The sequence below is a fragment of the Dreissena polymorpha genome, chromosome 10 (genome assembly GCF_020536995.1).
Source record: "Dreissena polymorpha isolate Duluth1 chromosome 10, UMN_Dpol_1.0, whole genome shotgun sequence".
Lineage (NCBI taxonomy): Eukaryota > Metazoa > Mollusca > Bivalvia > Myida > Dreissenidae > Dreissena > Dreissena polymorpha.
Genome location: NC_068364.1, coordinates 66,648,289 through 66,669,107, shown reverse-complemented (window position 1 = coordinate 66,669,107; position 20,819 = coordinate 66,648,289). Strand labels below are relative to the sequence as shown.

Below are 20,819 nucleotides of genomic sequence, written 5' to 3'. Positions count from 1 at the left end.
ATAACTGTTTTGCATATCTTTTCATACGACACATGAACACTAACATGGTGTTCGTGTGTCGTAAGAAAATATATATTCGTGTGAATTAATTGTGGCACAAATAAATAAAAACGAGCATTTTGTATCTACAAAAATCTATGTAATCATACCACATCTAGCGTTAAAATTTTGACTATTGCTATAAGGAACACTGATTGTTAAGGTGTTAACTTTATTTTACGAAATACTTAACGAAATTTTCGTTGATTTTGAGCGTTATAGAGACTTTAACATTCAAAGACATACCGCATTTTGTTAACGTAAATTCTACAATTCTTAGGTTATTGTCATAATCAAGAAAGCCTTCTTAATGAAATCAATTAAGTAGTTTTATCCTGTTTCGATAATTAATGTTATCTTTTCGATGAGTGTATCCCCAGTTACGTTTTTGGTCGCCCAACAATTAACTTATTTTTATTTTTTTTTAATTTTTCATAACAACGCCGTCTAGAAGTGAATTCATTCTAATAGAATGGATAACTGTATAACAAGTAGAAGTTATTGTAAAGTATTAAATTTTATAATATGGCTGCAATTTGTTTAAAGTCATCTTCTGTTGTGAAGTGAAAAGCATTTTAATCAATAAACTCCGTTTTAACCTATTTAGTTGTGCTGATGTTTTGTAACAATGTATTAATAATATTCAAATAATCGCATAATGTACGTAAAATATGTCATTTCTGGCATAACAGGAACTATTTACACTGTAAAGAGTTTATTTACTAAGGTAAAGTAAATACACATAACTGTATTCGACTGTTACCTGTTACTTTATTGATCCTATCATTAAAATGTGACCTTACCTTGTAAACAAACAAAGGAGAATGGTTGAAGTTGCCACCTCAGATTATACTAAATAATAAAATAACGTCATGTAAGCAAATACATTGACATCATTTTCCGCTCGTGACAGCTTCAAACCGGCAAATCTTTATAAACCTAAGTATTCTGGTCGTGTGCTTGTTCTGATAATACACGCCGGATAAAGGAATATATGTCTTAAATATATATGAATACATGCCGATCACATAACAAGTGTTAACCCGAATACATGGATAGAAGTGTTGTACGCAAGCAAATATTAAATACACGAATGGATAAGTTGTCATAAAGCGGGTATCGAATGTATATGCGCCATGTAATTTAAGAGTTTATATTGATTATTTACGTCTAATCATGTCTTGTACACGTTGATATAAACGCGTAATCAGATGGCCACTGCGCAACCGTTTGTTTATCTTTCGTGCAATAAGGTCACCTTGTGCTATAGGTAAAGGCGGGTGCCTCGCTGACAAACTTAGACCTAACAGAAGATCAGATCAGATAACCGATAGACAGGTCCGGGTGGTGGACTAATCCACGGAGTTCGTTTACTCCGAAGTCGCACAGCAGTTACGCCTATTGATTAAAATAAGCATATTTTTTATAATGGCAAACAATTATTTGGAGGGAACAGATTAATATCTTTAAAATTCCGTTTACAAACACACTTGAGTTTTAATTGGTTTGCATAATGGATTAAACTACTTGTACGGGTCACTGCGCGCGACCGTAAGGTAACATTATACTAAATAATCGAGTTATGTAGCTGCACTCTCTAGATAAATCTACATATTGTACTCAAATATTAGTTTTACACTTTTACAGATGTTGTGATTTATATTTGTAAAATTTTAATAGGGAAAGCGTAGATGTTTTCTACTAAATCACGTTAAATAAGAGGCTTTAGTAAAACATTGCTCTGAAACGGGTGTTACATTCCACATGAGATGAAGCGTATGTGCAAAATTAGACGGTATCAGGTCATGGCCCTGCTGCCAGAACAAAATAACGCTTACGTTAAGGAACATGGGTAAAAGATGGATAAGTATCATTCAATCACATCATCTTAGGTTAATTTAGTTTGCACGGTCAACAGACATGCTGTGTTTGCTGCGATGGAAGGTTAATCAAGCTAATGAAAGGCTTCGCCGCATAAATATGTTTATTTGTTTTGCTTTTTTTATTAAGAGTGCCCGTGATTGAATTATGTGTTACACTCGATTGAAATAACATATTAAAACAAATTATAGAAGATCAGTAAGAATTATTTTCAGTGAAATAATAATTCAATTGACGCTTTGACATGAATAGGTTCCTCATTTCAAATGAAGGTTTATAAGTAAACACAAACACAAGACAAAATACAAATGAATACTATTTGTTGAAGAAGTGTTAGGTAAGCCATGTCTTTAATCATGGTAAACCATGCAATTCTTTGAAATGGCCGTTCCTGGAAGGTGATTCAAGTAATGGTTTAAACCGTTTGAGGTAGACAACATTTATGCCTTTTAAATAAGATATTTATGCATAATATAATATGTGATTGCAAGCGTGATGCAATTTGTGAAAATAATGTTATTACCAAACTCATGTGGATTTGATTAAAATTACAATCGTTGAAAATAATAATAAACCTTAAACGATGCAAAAATACGAACATATTGATAATAAAACTTACACACGCGATTTTCGCTTAAATACCGGTCAATACCTTACATTAAAGGTCCGATTTTCGTGCGTTATCAAATGTAAACGTTGATAACTATCATTAAACAGAAATCTTATGTGCTGAAATGTCACATAAAGTTCTCTTTGAAAACATTCGTACATAACAGTAAAACAAAAAAGTATCGTGCGCGTGTGTTAATCACCCAGACAACAAGATCAATAGACGAGTTACCACTGAACATAGTCCTAAACACACCCACCTACATTCATGAATTAAAAGAATGTAATTATACCTTCTACAAGAAATATAAAACTTTAACAAGTTACTACTAACGAATTAAGATGAGTTATTGTATTTATTCCTTCATTCATAATGTTAATATGATAAACTCGACCTTTACAGCCACGGATTTCGATTCAAATGCGCATTTTTCTCCCACTTACGTGAAAACCCCCCACAAAAAACAATCACATGACAAAACAACGTGAAAAGTCAGCTCGTCACTGGTTGGTCAGACTGAATTATCTTATTAAATCAAGTGTTGTTGTTTCAATGAGTTAACAGTGTGTCGAGGGGAGAGAGGGAACCTGTTTTATCTGCTTACTATTTTATAATCGTGTACACCAGTGTGATGCTGAACGCCATTGTTACAATCTCATCGGAACGATAATTAAATGCGTGTCAAATCTTCAATGTCGATATAGATAAACACCTCTCATTCTTTAGTAATGCAATTTCCGAAATAGCAATAATTAAATAATCGCTACAAACATGTTTCTTTTGTTTATTAATTATTAATTATGTAAAATAACATTCAAATATTTGCAATGCATGATGTATTTTTATGCATCTAATCAGTTTAACAAGTATGCGATAATCTTAAAAGTAGCTGGAACTGTAAAATAATTACATGGTTTCGTTAAAAAACGAATCCGTTTCGTTTCGAAAGATATAATTTTATAAAGACTAATGATAAATGATTTGAAAGCATGCTTAAACTAATAAGCATTTTATTGCTTATTAATCTGGCGCGTCAAAAAGTATGTTTTCTTCCAATTCGTGCTATAAGTTCGTTAAGTCAAAGCAAATTGAAAAAAAAACAAGCAGCATTCAAGGTATCGTTTCGTTTTAATTAACTTTTCAGTACTGCCAGTAGTGATTCCGACTATGCGCAATGGAATACACTTCTTTTTTTAACGAGACAGAGAACCAAACATGAAAAAACAACAGGTTACGCCTCTGGAATACGACACTTAAGAACATACCATTGATAGGTGTACCATGACAGTAACACACGTGATACACACAAAGCATATAGCTTTTTTATTTTGTAAAGATTCAATAGTTGACACCTAGCTCTGACATTGTCTTAGGCAGTAACCACATCGTTTGACTAAAGGGACAGCACAGTGCAACCATTGTATAATATTGGCACATAATTAAATATAACTCGTTTTTAAAACGAATCATTGCATTTTTGGAAAATGCAAAACATTAGTTTGTAACTATAAGAACATTTGCTCAAATCAAACAGAAATTGTCAATATTGTTAATATTGTGCCGTTCTTTCGAATCATGCAATCACCAAAAAACGATACAAGTATTGCAATCCGTTAAAGTTTGTTTTATTTTAATAGAAACGGTACATTTCACTGATGTCATATTTTATGTTGAATTATTGTCAATGGGAAACAACTCAGGTCATGTATTAGCATCCTCATCTCAATGACTCCTCGAACCCTACTTCAAAGTATAAAAAGTCCAGTTAATCTACATTTTGACCTCAAACTAATTGCAACAGAATTTCTGAGTGCGTAAATATGTTGATTTAAACATTATATTAATCATATAAAAAGTCTAGAAAAATCCATGTGGGGGAAAGTTGTAAAATTTATGATTTTATTGTAATAATTTTAAAAGATATTTTGTGAACCGTCTCGACTACCGTAGATCTACATACAAATAGCATCGTCTGCATTTGATCGATACGCCGTGGGTTTCGATGGTATCTTAAAAGCCGGAAAATTGTATAAAATGGACTAATACGAATGAGAAAAGTAAGTAAATCAATATATTTTATTAAATAATTTATATTTATGCGCATACAGGTTTTAACGGTGCAGAATGTCCGTAAATGAAAAATGTAATGTTTTTTTTCGAGTTTTCACATTGATGACAATCTAAAATAATAATAAAAATGTATCGTTTCAAAAAAGAAGCTTCAATCATTCCTTTTGTGTTGTGTGTAATATTTAATCTTCACGTGTCATTATATTATTTTTTTGATTGATAAAGCTATTTTCCTCTATTGAAAAATCGATTTATAGCGGTGGCGAGAAAAACAAAAAACTACGGCAGCATATTCATGCCTTAAAATCCTTTGTTATTTACTTTCGCTAGAACAAAATTGACAAAACTGGGTCTAAATTATTATAATTAAAAGTTTTAGGGTTTATGTATTATATATATATATACAGGTTTTTGTCTCATTTCAGAATGTTCCGTAACAAGTAATTGTGCATAATTTGCAACATCTGTATAGACGATGCAAAAAGCTGCAAAGCTTACAAAGAAATGGTGCAGTTTTATAAACGGAGCAAAAAAACAACAAAGTTATACCATATTTGAAAGACCCGGTCAGTTCGTTCATGTGGAATGTAGAAAATAGCATTGTAATCAAAATATAATGTCCCACGATGAATAACAGAAGAACCAACAATCTGAATGTAGGGCATCAAGATCCAAACTTGATTAATTATTTTTTTTAAAGAACACTGCTTGTTTTGTTTAGCCGGCAAAATGTATTATGAAAAAAAGCGGCAATGCTGTATTGGCTGTTCGGACTCTGGACTTTCAGAGGACATTTCAAGACATCTGTTAAACAAACAAAGATGACTGGGCTGCTGACTTTCGTTCACGTTTAGAAAAAGTATCCGACTTGCCAGCAGCAGCAGCTGCAGATGCCGTGTACCGTCAAATGTGCTATAACAATTTCAGAACCAGTAAGGCAATTCCTGCGATTATGACAGAGATAAATGGCAAACAAAACATCGAAAAATACTGCAGCATTAATACTTCATGATTTGTGTTGTGCAAAGAGATATGACGATCCTTATAAAGAAACAAAAAAGAAACTTTTGAAAGCAGCAGCAAAGCTTTTCAGTAATGATTTAAAGACTGCTTATACAGTCAAAACTATTTTGTGTATCCAAATCCAGATGTGATTTTATCTGTTGGTATAAATACACAGTTTATGCCACAAAGAATTTATTTAGCGCAAATGATTGTAACATAAAAGTATGTTCAATAGGACAAGCTATAATAATGCAGGCAGCCCGTCAAAGGTCGGTTCTTTGCCCTATGCATTTAGGACTAAGTGTTCAGTTGCTTTATTACTATGCTTAAAAGTATCTACCGGTAATTGATATTTTGAATAGTTTTTGCTTATGTGTTTCTTACTCAGAAGTTTGAAGCAAGTGCTGCAAATGCTAATAACACAGATATAAACAGTTTCCTAAAGGACATGTATATACAGTGTGTAGCAGACTTTGTATATCATAGTCTTAGAACACTTGATGGTTATAATACCTTTCATGGTATGGGTCTGGTAGCATGCGTTACCCTGGAAAATGTTGGTTATACACCTATCAAACAGATCGCAGTCTCAGCTGAGGAACCTATTGCTGCCGGAAAATTGATGTTTATTTTTGCAGACAGCCAGAAGGTAAAAAATCACCTGCTACATTTGCAGATTTGACAACATTAGAGGTGACTGACACTGGTTCTAAGATTATGTTTCGTTCACAAATACCGGTAGTTGGCCGCTGTTAGTAGCAGGTTGAATGCAAATGGTGAGAACGGGAGATTTTCCTGAAAAAACTTCTGGTGTATTTTTACCAATGATAGACATGGACCCAGCTGATATGTTATGCATTTACACAACATTATTCTTTGTCAGCAAGCATGCATGCGAGTATGAACAACCTGCTATCGTTACTTTGATCAGCGATTGTATTGAAAAGCGGTCCAACTAATATGCAATGAAAACGACACAAGTCTCCTCAAAGGTATTCTTGTGTGATTTGGTGGTTTTTATTGTATTATGACTGACCTTGGTTGTATCGGTCAGCTTATGTCAGGCTCAGATTGAAATTAGTTAATGAAGACAGTATTCTGCTTGTAATGAATCAAGAGACGAACTTGTTGATTTGTACAAGAAGCTTGTTTCTGGTAAAATTGACTTTAATCCGTCTACAGCAATAGGTTTTTAGATGAAATGTACACTTCCTTCCAAAAATATAAACTAGCAATTTCAAAAAATCCAACAGCTTAATAAGTCAATAATCCTTTTGTAACAATATTTTCGGGTGCTATATGGACAATATACTTTAAGTTCATGCCCACAAAAGGCAGATATTTGCTTTTTTAAATTAGATAAATCGTCTGCCAAAATTTGCAGCAGGTTATAATTAGTTAAAGCAATGATTTAATATATATTAATACAAGTGTTCCGGTTTGAAAGACATATGCCCCCCCCCAAACGTGGCCTTGACCGTGACATTGACCTTTGACCTAGTGACCTGAAAATCACTAGGGGTCACCTGCCATTCATGATCAATGTAACTATGAAGTTTCATGATCCTAGGCCTAAGCATTCTTGAGTTATCATCCGGAAATCATTTGGTGGACCGACCGACATGTGCAAAACAATATACCCCCTCTTCTTCGAAGGGGGGTATAATAAGCAAAATATAGTAAAAGCATACAATTACTCGTCCACACTATAGAAAATCATTTAGATACATAAAACTTATTTAATAAAAAAAGACATTTCCGTTTACGTTCACCGGGCATTGTCTAAATTGTACTGAAATACCCCACCCACTTTTTACTATAGTTTGGTCAATAACTAATAATTTGACAATTTTATGTGTTAAAATTAAATAAGTACAGTTTAGTTTAATTATTCAAAACATAGGACAACTACAATTGCAGATTTGAAAACAAAAAAAACAGACCAAGCACACTCATCAACTATGTGATTGAGTATATTTATTTTGTAATTTTCTCCCGTACAGACACTAACTACAACTGACTTTTTTAGTGTTCCCCTCTTTAGATTCTTCTAGACTTTTGATATGTTTAAGAGTGAGGGTTGAAGTATCAAAATCAGTCAGCATACTTTCTGTTGCAATTTGTTTGAGGTTAAGCCTATTTTTGGGCTAGATTGACTAGACTAAAACATTTTGACTTTTTTGAGTTAAGAGGGTTAAACGTAATTAATACACACACTAGCGCAGTTCAAAAAGCATAGCTGTGCGTAGTTTTTTGCAACACAGCAACATAATAACATGTCGGCAAATATGGTCTTAAAAAATAGTCTCCAGAGTTTAAAGAAGAAATTGTTCACTAACCGATAAGTTCATCATAGTTATGAAAAATGGGAAATCACGATATAATGTTTGTGGAGGAAACGCTACTTTAACAAGTGAGAGAGTGTGAAACAGTGTATAGTTTAAAATAATGTGTTAAACTTTTTATTTAAATGTTAGACGGATAGTCACACTCAATGTTTTTAAGGAACTCGAGTTCCAATCTGAACACCTAATAAATGAAGACGTTATACACACACAAGTGTGTCGCATGTCAACACAAAATAAAACCGGACCAGTTTGTGTTATCAGCAGCAGGATTTTATTACACGGGTGGAAGCGATACGGTAGAATGTGTTTTTGTGTGCCATGATTACACCAAAGGCAAACAGAGGATGACTAGCTGGTAGAACACAGATGCCATTAACCCAAATGTTTATCGTAACAAATAAATAAGGATATCATTTTCATCATCACCACCATTAGATTCAACAACTACACCGAGGGAGACAAGGACGCCAACCTACTGTGACTTTTTGTTTGCCAAAGTTTAATGCTAAGTCAAAGGCATGGCTGTCAGAAAGAAAGAAATCACCCGTCGCAAAGTGAACCTGACTGCAGTATGGTATATGGTGATGATAAGTATACGTTTGAGTTTTATTCCGATAATATATTCAAAGTCGTCAACGAAAATGCAATAAAACTTTCTTGTGAGTACATGTAGACCATATTGAACATGACTGAAGATATATTTTTCCTCTCATATATAAATAAGGACATTCATATTGTAAATGATTGATAATAAGATTTAAAGAAGTATGTTTATAAAAGAAGTATATAAACATTATATTAATGTATTTAGTATCCATATCTTGTTTTTCACTGCTAATGGTAACAATTCATTGCCAATTATTGGTTGTTATCTTGTTCGTGACCTAAATATTAATATACCTTTAAAATATCTGTACAGTTGAACGTACTGTATCAATTTGAGATATGAATCTAGCCCTGGTGATTCAAGTTCATAATATGTATTGATATGATATACATGACATACATAAAAAAATTAATTAAATAGGTTACTCAAATGAATATTTAGGTTTTAATTTGGTAGGTGTTTAAACCAAAGTGTGATTATGTTGTTTTTGTCGGATTATATTAAACAGTTTTGTTTGTTTCTTCGCATAAAATGTAATTAATAATGTATTTAAAAATATGGTCAACGATTGAATCTCCATATCACAGAAACAATATAATAATAGTTATCATTCACTATTTCGAATAGGGCTTCTATGCTTAGTATTTAATGCGGTAATAATAAGACCCGAAGTTGACTATTTAAAAAAACATACTAATTTTTCGCAAAAGAAGATAAGGTTATATTTTATATATCACTGCGTCTTTTAACGTTGCTAAAATAATGCCGCAACATGTGTCGATCCAGATGCATTTTCCAAATCGATTAAACAAAGATCATGCCTATTTTAATAGTACTCACCAGAAAGATAAGAACCTCAGTTGTAAAACGGTATTAGAAGCTGGTTAAAAATCCTTAAACGCGGAAATGAAAAAAATACAGTAGTGTATTATTGAATGAAAACGCCAAATGTCATGACTAGCGGTCACTACTGTATGAACATGTCGTAAGTCAATTTTGGCTGTATACAAATGTGGAAGTACGTTAGAGTATGACATTTGTCGAGTATCGTATACGTTAGAGGTTTTTAGGGTTAGTACACGTAGTTTATTTCGAAAGAAATTACCATATGAAATACCCAATGTCATATATAACAAAGATATACATGCCATAATCATACATACAGTGTACAAATGGGTGATTCGTATATATTTGTCGTACTGCAGTTTGTATTACCGACGTATCAGTATACAATATGTTTAACCTAAAGTATATATATTCAACAATAAACAGATAATTAGTTAAAACATGAAATGTTTTTGAAATATGAAATCGACGTAGACATTTACTCAAAGGTGTCAGTTTGACCTCAATATAACTGGAGATGACGAAGCGGATGGGTTACATGACTTTTTGGAGTCCAGAACATTTCAACCACTACTAAGGTTACTTTACTAGTTTTTCGCACATTATAATATTCAACTTCTCGAATTCATTTGAGATAGAGTAACATGAATAATCTACATTCTAGTAAATTGCGTAAACATAACTCATACACTTATTATTTCGACTTATTACACATAAATATGCAACTAAACTTATAATCTCCCAAATTTCTAAACCAAAGAAAAAACTAACAAACAATTTTTATTTTGAAGAAAATCTACTGACTTATTTGATGTACAAAGATGCCAAAATTGATAATTCTTAATGACATTCCGTAACGATTTCAAGACAAATTTATTGTTCAATGTGAGTGTTACATATCAATCGGTAATTCATTTCAATGCTTGGTTTAAAGTCTAACCAGAGGCTGTTATTTACATTTCACTTGATATTACGTGTATAATTTTAGAAACCGGTTAAATAGTTCAAAACCTTTTAAACTACTTTACAGTCAGACGTGAAATGTAATAACCGAATTTTCACCCCAAATATCAACTATTCTATTTACAAACGCTCTAGCAAAAACAATAAAGGTTTTTTACTTTTTTAAATGAACAGATCATTTTCATCTGGGCAAATATTTAGAAATAGTTTATACACATGTTCAGTTTAGAGAATGTGTCAGATATGTCGGTAGAACATTGCTTTTTCAGTTTATGTAACAAATTTCTAATGAATATTTAGAATTTCGACTCCTATTAAAACAATTTAAGATTCCGTTTACGTCAATAATCCTTGTTCGGACAACTCTATAAGCATCATCTTTACCGTTTTAGATTTACCACAAAAAGTGATCTTACTCAGCTAGACCTTCAAACAACTGAATGATAACAGAAATCCAAGTGTTGACATTGCACTCACTACATCTATCGTTATCAATTGATTTCCCATGTTTAAATCGACTGATCGCTACCAGTTGATTTGACCAGCTTTAAATTACTAACAAAAACAGTACAGATGAAAAGAAGCAATAAAAAGAAAACTGGACTCAAAACATTGAACGAAACAATAAAAATGTACTGATTTGGAAAGTCAAACACAATTATGAAGGTCATTGTCAGATAAATAATACTATATATAAATAGATATACTTTTTTGTTCAAACGCGATCGAGCTATCATCACATGTTTTAAGAAATATGAATAAGTGAAGTTAGCGTCAGGATTGATATGTAATAACTCTTTTGCAAAATATATCTTCGATCGCGTTTGAAAATAGTATATCTCGTCTGAAAAAGAAGATTACCAAGGATGTTGCAGTTTCTGTATTGCCTATAATGTAAATGCGTCAAAGCTTTTAAATTATATAATGTGCTATATACCCCAATAATAATCAGACTTGCTAATAACAATTATTCAAATACTATAAATCAATCAAGTTTAAGATTTCTTGTTTTCATGTAATGTCAATCGTAATAACGTGTTTCAACATTTACGATAATTATGTATGTAAGTAATATTTAAAATACACATAAAATCAGCCGAAACAGAAGGAGATAATCTTTGTAATACAATAAAATTATCACGTTGATAAATTTATGCCAAGGAACTAGTTTCCAAACAGTCAGCCACCAAGAAATGCATACGAAAAGACGCATAGGTACATAATAAATGCACACACAGGAGTAAAGCTGGTATCACTGCCTTGGAACGGTCTATGCAAAAAGAACTGGGGGTTTAAACCGGTTTTATAGTACTCCGAACGCCTGGAGCTATTTACTTAAATGGCATTTTTACACAATTAACTTGACTGAAAACATTAAACAAACAACAACACGGAAATAACTTAATCCAAGGTCCGCGGCTTGGAACGGTCTATGCAAACACACATTTGGGTACGTGTGCCATTTTCTATGAGCTCCAAACATCAAACTTTGCTCAGAATTATTTATGCATCAACATTAACCTTATCATATCACGAATCAAATTAAATAAAAATAAAAGAGAACCATTGAAATAGTTAATTGTTATACTCGTATACAAATCAGAGCACCAGAATCGTAACTTTCTGAGGAACGAAGAAATAAACTATCTACATTAGTTGATCGCTAGCGCGACCAACTAAAAACGAACACGTACTGCAAGAAGAAGGCGCCATAAGGTTGTTCATCAAGATCAAATTACAATGCTTCATTGGGATTGGCTATCTTAAGTCACATAAAAACCTAAATGATTTCAAATAAATGCAATAAATACAGCTAGAAGAAAATACAATTCAACATTAAAAAAAACAACATGACCCTGTTGTCACAATAGGCAGTGTCTATGGGTACAAATTGCTTTTATGTAGCAAGATAGCATACAAGATACATATTTTGGTCATCTTTTGTCTTAAAGCGCTTGGCTTTGACATGTAATTTTTAACTGTATTGTCTATTATTGGTCTTTTTAAGTCATGCCATTGACATCAAAATAGTCAAATCAGTTTTAAAATATGTCAAATATATAACTTATTGCAATATAATTTATGTAAGCACTTATTGTATCCTACATATATGTAGTTTCTTTCGCAAAAGTGCTCTTCTGTTACACTTTCAATTAGGCAAAAAAAATCTCATAGCTGAAAAGGTCGTGATAAGACTCTGAATAGCACAAAATGTTAGTACTGGTAGTATCAGGGCATTTAACTAAAAATATTGACTGCACACAACTTGTTTTTATTTTGATAAATTACAAACAACGCAGACTAAGAAGTAAAAATAAAACGATTATTGTGATGGCATTCTCCCAAAAGCTTATATTATGGGTACATTTACCCCCACGCAAATCTTAAACTATGTCATTTTCTGATTGATTTATAAATATGATTGATAACAAACTGGACATTGTTTTAAATTAATATTTAAATATTATACTAAGGAATGTACGATTATATTCTGCGATACAGTTATTTTAATAATAAACAAGGCCAATAATATCTTAAATGTATTGCTGGCGGAGAAGTTTATTGAAAAAGTATTGAACAAATAAACAATTTAATACAATAACTATTGCATTAATTAAAGCAATATATGTATAACCGAGCTTGACAATTGGAAATCAATGAAAACATTTCAATATTGAACTCGTTTACTTATCATAGATTGGGAATAACCTGCTTCGGAGAGTATTAATATGTAAGAACATTTATCGTTTATTAAAACCAAACTGATAGTGATTTGCATAAAATGTAAAATATAAGAATGCTGTAAATAATCATTTATACAAACATGTTATTGCCATGTTTAAATACATATCTAAGATGCATCAAATATTTGTTTTAAAACACAATTTACGTAATTACAATAATAAATAAGGGTACATTTACCCCACCCATTTGTTTACATATGAGGTAACTATTATAGTCAAAGACATATCAAACAACCAATATAAAGATCAGATCAAAGATCCTTTCAATATAGACATTTATTTAAATAACACAATATGCACATGCTATCAATTAATGATTATATAATGGCCAATTATATATTGATGAAATCATCAAATCAAATCAGTCTTATAAGAATGTACTTTTTCCGATAGTTCATCTGGTTGCTGTCCAATTCGTCACTTCAAAAATCGCCTACTGCGACGAGAAGTTTACGACACTACAATCTCGTTATCAATATTGCGCCTGAGATTTGTTACTTCTCATGACTTTCCCGTATCAGCTCTATTGTCCCCATATCTCGTAAAATTAAGAGGATCCCAATTGATTATTTTTGTAACATAAACCTTGACCTTGATCCTTTTTCGTTCATACAGGATTCTAAATGAGTGATATCATTTTATGATTTTTGATTACAAGTTCAATTATCGTACCCTGTGGATATATCACCAAGGGTAGTTTCTAAGTGCAAACTTTTCAATCCAACATTTATCCATCGATATTATACCGGCCAAGCTAGTAAAGAAGAATGGCTGACGTTACTTCTATTGTGAGCGTGGGAAACAACGTGCATTGCGTTCAAATTAACTTAATTTATTTCTCAAGAGTTATCTTAAGTAAACAAGAATTGATACTGCAAAGTGAGCTTAGAGGAACACGGATCAGCTATTGGCATGTTTTATGCTCACTTTTTCGGTGTATGTGCATGGTAAATATAGAACTTAAATTAAACATATAATGCACTTGTTAAATTCGATAAAACTTTCGTGTTGTTTAAGTTGTTCATCATCTGCTGTTTAACAAGAGATAGCGTATGTGTAGAATCAGACGGCCTTACGCCATTGGGTTTCTGCCTGAGCAAAATAACGCGTACGTTACAAGGAATGTGGGTAAAAAATGGATAATTATCAGTCAATCACAATGACTTTGGTAAATATTGTATGCACTGTCAACAGGCATGATGTGCTTGCTGGGATCGAAGGTTAATCAAGCTAATAACAAGCATGACATATATGTTTTAATCTATTTTGCGATTGTTTTTATTAAGAGTGACCGTGATTCAATTATGTGTTACTATTGACATGTTTGATTTAAATGAAATTAAAAAGATGTTTGCAATAATGTTTGTATCAAACGCGTAATGTATTAACATTTTCGATATGATTCCACAGTTTGCATATCAAAACAAATTCAAGTAGACATTTATAAATTACTTTCAGTATAATACTAATTGAATTAACGCTTTAACATGATCGGATCCTCGTCTATTATGAATGTTGATAAGTAAACACCCCCCCCACACCAAAAAAAAAACAACAAAAAACGAATACACCTTAAAGCTTAAAATATTTGTGAAATAAGTGTAAGGTTAGTCATGTTTTTAAATAAAGTAAAACCTGCAATGCTCTTATCACCGCTTTTTTGCGGTGATTCAAGTTTAGTATTTGTTTAAACCGTTTGACATAGGTAACATTTATGCACATGCATATGTATACAATAAGACACTGATTGCATCGAAGGGTGATGCGTTTTGTGAAAAGCTTTCATGTTAATGAAATGTGTGACATCAAACCATTTTATTGTCAGAAGCCTGTGGATTTTGATAAAAGTTACAATCGTTGAAAATTAAAATAAACCTAAAATGATGTCGAAGTAAAAACATATTGATAATCATACGCGCACAAACGCGACTATCACTAAAATACAGGTCAATGACTTAACCTGCAAGGTCCGGTTTTCATGCGTTATTAGCTGTCAACGCGGATATCGCTCATTAAACTGTCACGGTCTGAACTTAGTCACGTTAAAGGAAAAGTTTGTTAAATTGACGTCACCAACTGTCCTTGCATATGCTGATATTTATCGATTTTTCATCATTAACGTCGATGCAAGTAGCATCGGTTTGGGTGCTGTGCTATATCAATACAGTTTGAATGCAGCGAACGCGTCGTTGCATGCATGGGAAGCAACTCGTCAGTTAAAGCGACATTACCGGCGATATTACTAATGTGTTATACAGTTTCGCATGGAAGAATGGGGATAAGGTACTGGTTCGCAATGTTGGTGTGCAATGATAATGCAAGTTAGGAGATAGGTGGTACAAGGTTGTCCCGTGATTGGGTAACATAGATTATCGATTAGATGTGTTTCCCGTTAAAAAAAAAGAACATTTGCACCGCACAGTGTACATATATAATTTTGTTTTGATTTGCCATTCATTTATGTATGGGTTACATGTTTAAAGTTACATGTAAGCGTTGTTCCTGCTTATTTTGTAAGATAATCCAGAACTGATGCTTATCAATTGTGCATAAAAGCGCATGTTTGTGTATAGTGTGCTATCTTTCAAAGAGACGTTTCTTCGGTTCTGTATTGATTTCAGGAAATTTGCATTAAGTTTAACATTTTGTAAAGTTTATGTACTTACGTTTTAACTTAGTTATATAGTTATTTTGATAACAAGATCTTTCCGCCTGTGTATGCTTTTGTACATGTTTCATTTTAGACAGTAGGTAGAGTTAGTTTCTTTCGTTTTTTGGTGTTTATTTCTCACCTTGATAGTAACGATCAGTAAAATCACGCGCGTCAACTCTTTTTTGAGATGCATTAATAAATGAGCCAATGCAACTTCCGAGGTGGCGCTCAGGTTCGGATGTTTAGAAAGTTAATGGATAATTTTAAACGGTGATTAGGTGTATACGTTTTTTTGAACACATTTCTCATTATTTTTTAAATCGGCCAATGTAGTGCGATTCAGCAAAGATTAAGTCATCAACAAATGTAACGAAACATAGATTCTCGTCCCATTTAAAAACGTGAGAACCTTAATAAGTTGTGGCATGGTGGAGTTAAAAGAAAGCATCTCGATGAGTTTTTTCTGTGTGACGAGAAAATTTCCACCCAATTAAATCGCTAACGGCATCAAACGATTGCGTACAACATACATGAGATGCTGCATGCACACACATATTGGCTTCTCTCCGACGTAATACATAATTTTGCATTTTTCAAAAAGAGATGGAGCCAATGCACATGAGATGGCGCTTATAATAGGAGGTGGCGCCAATGCAGGATGTATCAATTAACAATCGTATCGCAATGATATTATCACATGACGTACATTTGATAGATAATGTTATTTGTTATATTTAATTTATTTTTCATCGTACATACGAAGGCCTTAATCTTTACAGAAATTAAACTCAATCTATAATAAATAAGGTGTAGTTTCTTAAATATATAAGTGATCAACTCAATTAAGAAGAAACCAACATGAATAAAATATATTGTACGATATATACCAAAAATTGTAATACTCAATAAAACCAATAACTTAATGTTCATCACTATCAAAATAATTCATCGACAGCAATATCTGCATCCTGTATGATAATTCACGAAATAAATATAACATAAAAAACTTCTTCTTGAAACGATGATTTATGGCCTTTAATCCAAATGCTTAATTTACTAAAAGGTCAAGGTAAATGAATCTTAATAAGGCTCATGTATGTTGTTTTTCCCACTATCAACTCCAAAAAAATCAAGATAGCTCGGTCTTTTTCCGTTAATATTTTTTGTATCATATTTGTAAAATGTTGTTATGTTACAAAGACGAACGTTTAAATCCATAAAAACACTATTAGAAAACTACTTTTTGTAATTAAAAACGAACGCGTCTCAAATGTGCTGAAGTAGTAAACTTACAAAAAATAATGTAAGTCCTGTAAACTTATTAGAAACCATAACATAAAATATTTCACTTTAAATGAGCTAGAAATGCTCATGGGCACCACCTCCTAATCTGAGAGCAACCTTATTCAAATCAATCGTTTTATGTAATAAGCGATTTAATTGGCTGGGAATGTGCTCGCCACACAGGCAAAAACATCGATTTGCTTTTACGAATTCTACCATGCCACAACTTATAAAAGTCCTCACGTTTACAAATGGGTTTTGATTTTATGTTTATGTACATTTTAGATGCATTTACAAAAATGTATAATCTCTGAATCGCACTACATTGGTCGATTTGTTAAACAATACATGTGTTAAAAAACATAGTAAACCTTCTCACCCTGTGAAATCATTCGTTAAAATTTTAACACAGTCAGGGCCTGAGCGCCACCTCGGAAGTAGCATTGGCTCATTTATTAATGCATCTCAAAAAAGAGGTGGCGCGCCTGATTACTGGCCGTGATTACAGCCAAACAAAAACGTAACTTATGCGTCAAGACAACACACTTAATAGGCGATTTACCACATAACATAGCCATCAAAACACTTTACATGGCTACATTTTACAATTTAAAGTAAACACTTCTACTATCTACAAGAACTATCAAAATATAACAGTGTACTTACGAAGCAGGATGAATTGGAGTATGCATTCATGTGTCCTTTACTTTAAACGCAAATATGCTGAACTCGACCTCCATACCACGGATTTCAATAAAAATGCGCAGTTTCCACCCACTCACGTGAAAAATTAAAACCACACAATCAGGTGACAAATCCACGTGATCAGTCAGCTGGTTACTTGTTGGTCAAACGGAATTACGCTATTAAATAAATTGTCGTTGTTTCGTGTAAAACTGGTTTATCGTTTTACTGTCTTAAAAGTGTGTACAACAGTTTGATGCTCAACGTCCTTGTTACAATCTAATCAGCACGATGATAAAATGCGGCAATCGTGATGCATCTCCTCCGTAAGAGAGGCTCGTTTCTAAAGGTCGCCATCATGGCTTATATTACTACTTTACTACCGAAAAGGTTATCAGTCTATTGTTAAAACACGTATACGACACTCGTTGAGCCAGAGCCAAACTGTCTACCGAAACTTTGCTATAAATAGCATTACATACGTTTATTTGCGCTTTACTTTTCCAACACTATTTAATCACGTTGTTGTGCACTTTTGAAAATGAAATTACGGTGTTTTCAAACCAACCAAACCGAAAGTGAAACTGGATTCATTTAAAATATTTGTTGAGTTTAATGAAGTGAATCAATCAGAGACGATAGAATATTTATGCAATACATACTATGATTGCCGAGTGTAGTACTGGCTAAAATACCTATGATGACAGTTAATGTATAAGAAGTTTAATCAAAATAATGTTTTATTATTATCATTTAGGTTATATAATTTAATTAATGATTATCATAATTAATTGTTCTAACATTATCATGATTATTTATTTTAAAGTAAAATTTGTAAATTGTATTCATTACATTTTCCCGATTTTCCACATTTGCTTGATAAAAAGATGTATTAATCCGAGTTTTCGAATATAGTTTAAACCGATGTATTCGAGTTGACTAAACAAATGTTATCATTTAATATGAAAAAATACTTCCAGTTTAAGAAACATTTTATATAAATCATATTCTTGACGCAGAAAGAAAAAAATACAATGGTTGTTTTTTCCCAATATTGAGTGTTTCAAGTTGATACTGTTTGAGGATTTTCAGTCTTCTGTGTCTTAAAATAAAAATCCTAAATGATGTAATAGAAACAAACATTTTTGTAATACTAGTTTTACAAGTATTTATATATATTGTTATATAATTTTATCAATGATAAATCAATGTTAGTTTAACTAATAAATCTATGCTTTGATTTGAGTTTTCTCTATTGGAGCAAAATTAATATCACATTAGCTAAAATAAAATTACTATCACAGCAGTATTCATTGCTTGTGTACAAGTACTTTAGAAATCAGGGATTATGAATTTATTGTCTCGGCCTCAATCTCTACAGTATTAGTGTTAAAACAGTGACGTCACATGTGTATAATTTAATTACAAATACATGAAGATTATAATTAAAAGTGTATAAATAAATAAAGAATCAATAACAATCATGAACTGTGCAATTAGTTCAGTATTTTGTGAACGGATTTTAAGAAATGTTGGGGTTTTGAAATATTATTTATGAAAATTTGATTTAAGATATCAAACATCATTTTGGTGATTTCCTCAGGCAAAACAGTTAATTTCATGTTTAGAAAGTAATATTGTAATAATCATTCTATTCGTTAAAGGGGCCGTCCAACAGATTTTGGCATGTATTGAAGCATGTAATTAAATGCTTAATATCGATGAATTTAAACATTTGACCTAAAAATCCCTGGAGTGCTGGAGTAAAAAGTCTCCCGCCTAGACCACTCGACCATCCATGCTTATGCTTAGAGCGGATGTATTTTTTACCTATATACGCAATCCTCGTAGTGTCCCAAAATATAGCTACAGCAACAGAGCTTTCCAAATTATTAAATCGTTTCGCGTCGCACGACGCTTTATAATTTTCAGGTTTTCAAATCGTCAAAAGATGCATATATGGGATATTTAACAGCATGTTACATGGTCAGTATTACTATTTTCTCAAAACTATCATAACAAAAACGAAAATTTGCGAATCTGAAAAAAACTGTTTTAATTCTGTCGATTTACCAATCTGTTGGACGGCCCCTTTAAGTGCAAGGAGCACTTATCCATAACTTTTTCATTAATAGTGATGGCATATTTTATCATTCTGATTGGATTTCGAAACTGTCAGTTACAAGATATGGGTATTTAAAAAATCTAGCTCAACATTTAGTGTATATGTAAAGTGTTCATATGCGATCATCTATTTTACCTATAAATTAAAAGCATAGTATACATAATTGAAAAGATTATGGAATGATTGATGCCTAATTTTAACTTCGCATACTGAAGTAAGAGCAATACAAAATGCATAATTTATATCACACGTAGACCGTTTTAGGCTTACTGCTCATAAATAGGCACTGATATGCATGTAACTTTTAGTATAACTGCACTTGAGTATTTGTTCTCCCTTTTTCGACGTTTTGTATTTAAAAGAGTGTATTAATGCATTTGCAAATATACTTAAAACACACTTAAATGCACTTTAACATACGTATTTTCTGATAAAATGTTTTTGTGAAGATGAAAACTACACATTAAGACATTGACGAGTATACATGCTGGAAAACTGAAGATTTGTTTTCTGTTAAACGTGTGTCTGAATTTTCAATTATTTTAAATGCATGTTAAACGTAGGAAAATACAATGTCAATACTGTTACATGTAATATGTATTAAATGCACTGTTTCTTGTTATAAAATACTTAAGTGATACCAAAATCATCTTGGTATAACGTTTTTAACAATTAATAGTAACCTTTTGTATACATTTTCTTTTAAATGTGACACTTAAATGACATTTGCCCCACAAATAAGAGATACATTTTTTGCTCAAATGCTTATTCATTACACTATTTTATTTGTATGAATCATGTGCTCTGCTTACACTTCTGTTCTGTTGTATGAAAATTACCCGTACAATTCCATTGAAAGATCAAGTGATGAATAGTAGCGTGCTGCACCCTGCTCTTTTTTATGTGGCTTAGTGGTCATTATTACCAAATTATACACGGTCAAAGGCAAATTTACAGTTT

General features: G+C 32.2%; 2 protein-coding genes across 3 annotated transcripts in view; both read right to left on the bottom strand.

Annotated features, from left to right (window-relative positions):
• Positions 1-18,000, bottom strand: part of LOC127849192 (uncharacterized protein CXorf38 homolog) — a 90,311-nt gene extending 72,311 nt beyond the window's left edge. Inside the window, exon 1 of the mRNA XM_052381911.1 lies at positions 17,717-18,000. The gene's annotated coding sequence lies outside the window, so the exon portion shown is untranslated. The remainder of the gene's footprint in view (positions 1-17,716) is intronic.
• LOC127847878 (uncharacterized) overlaps positions 1-20,819 on the bottom strand; it is a 286,419-nt gene that overhangs the window by 207,516 nt on the left and 58,084 nt on the right. The gene's annotated exons all lie outside the window — the stretch shown is intronic.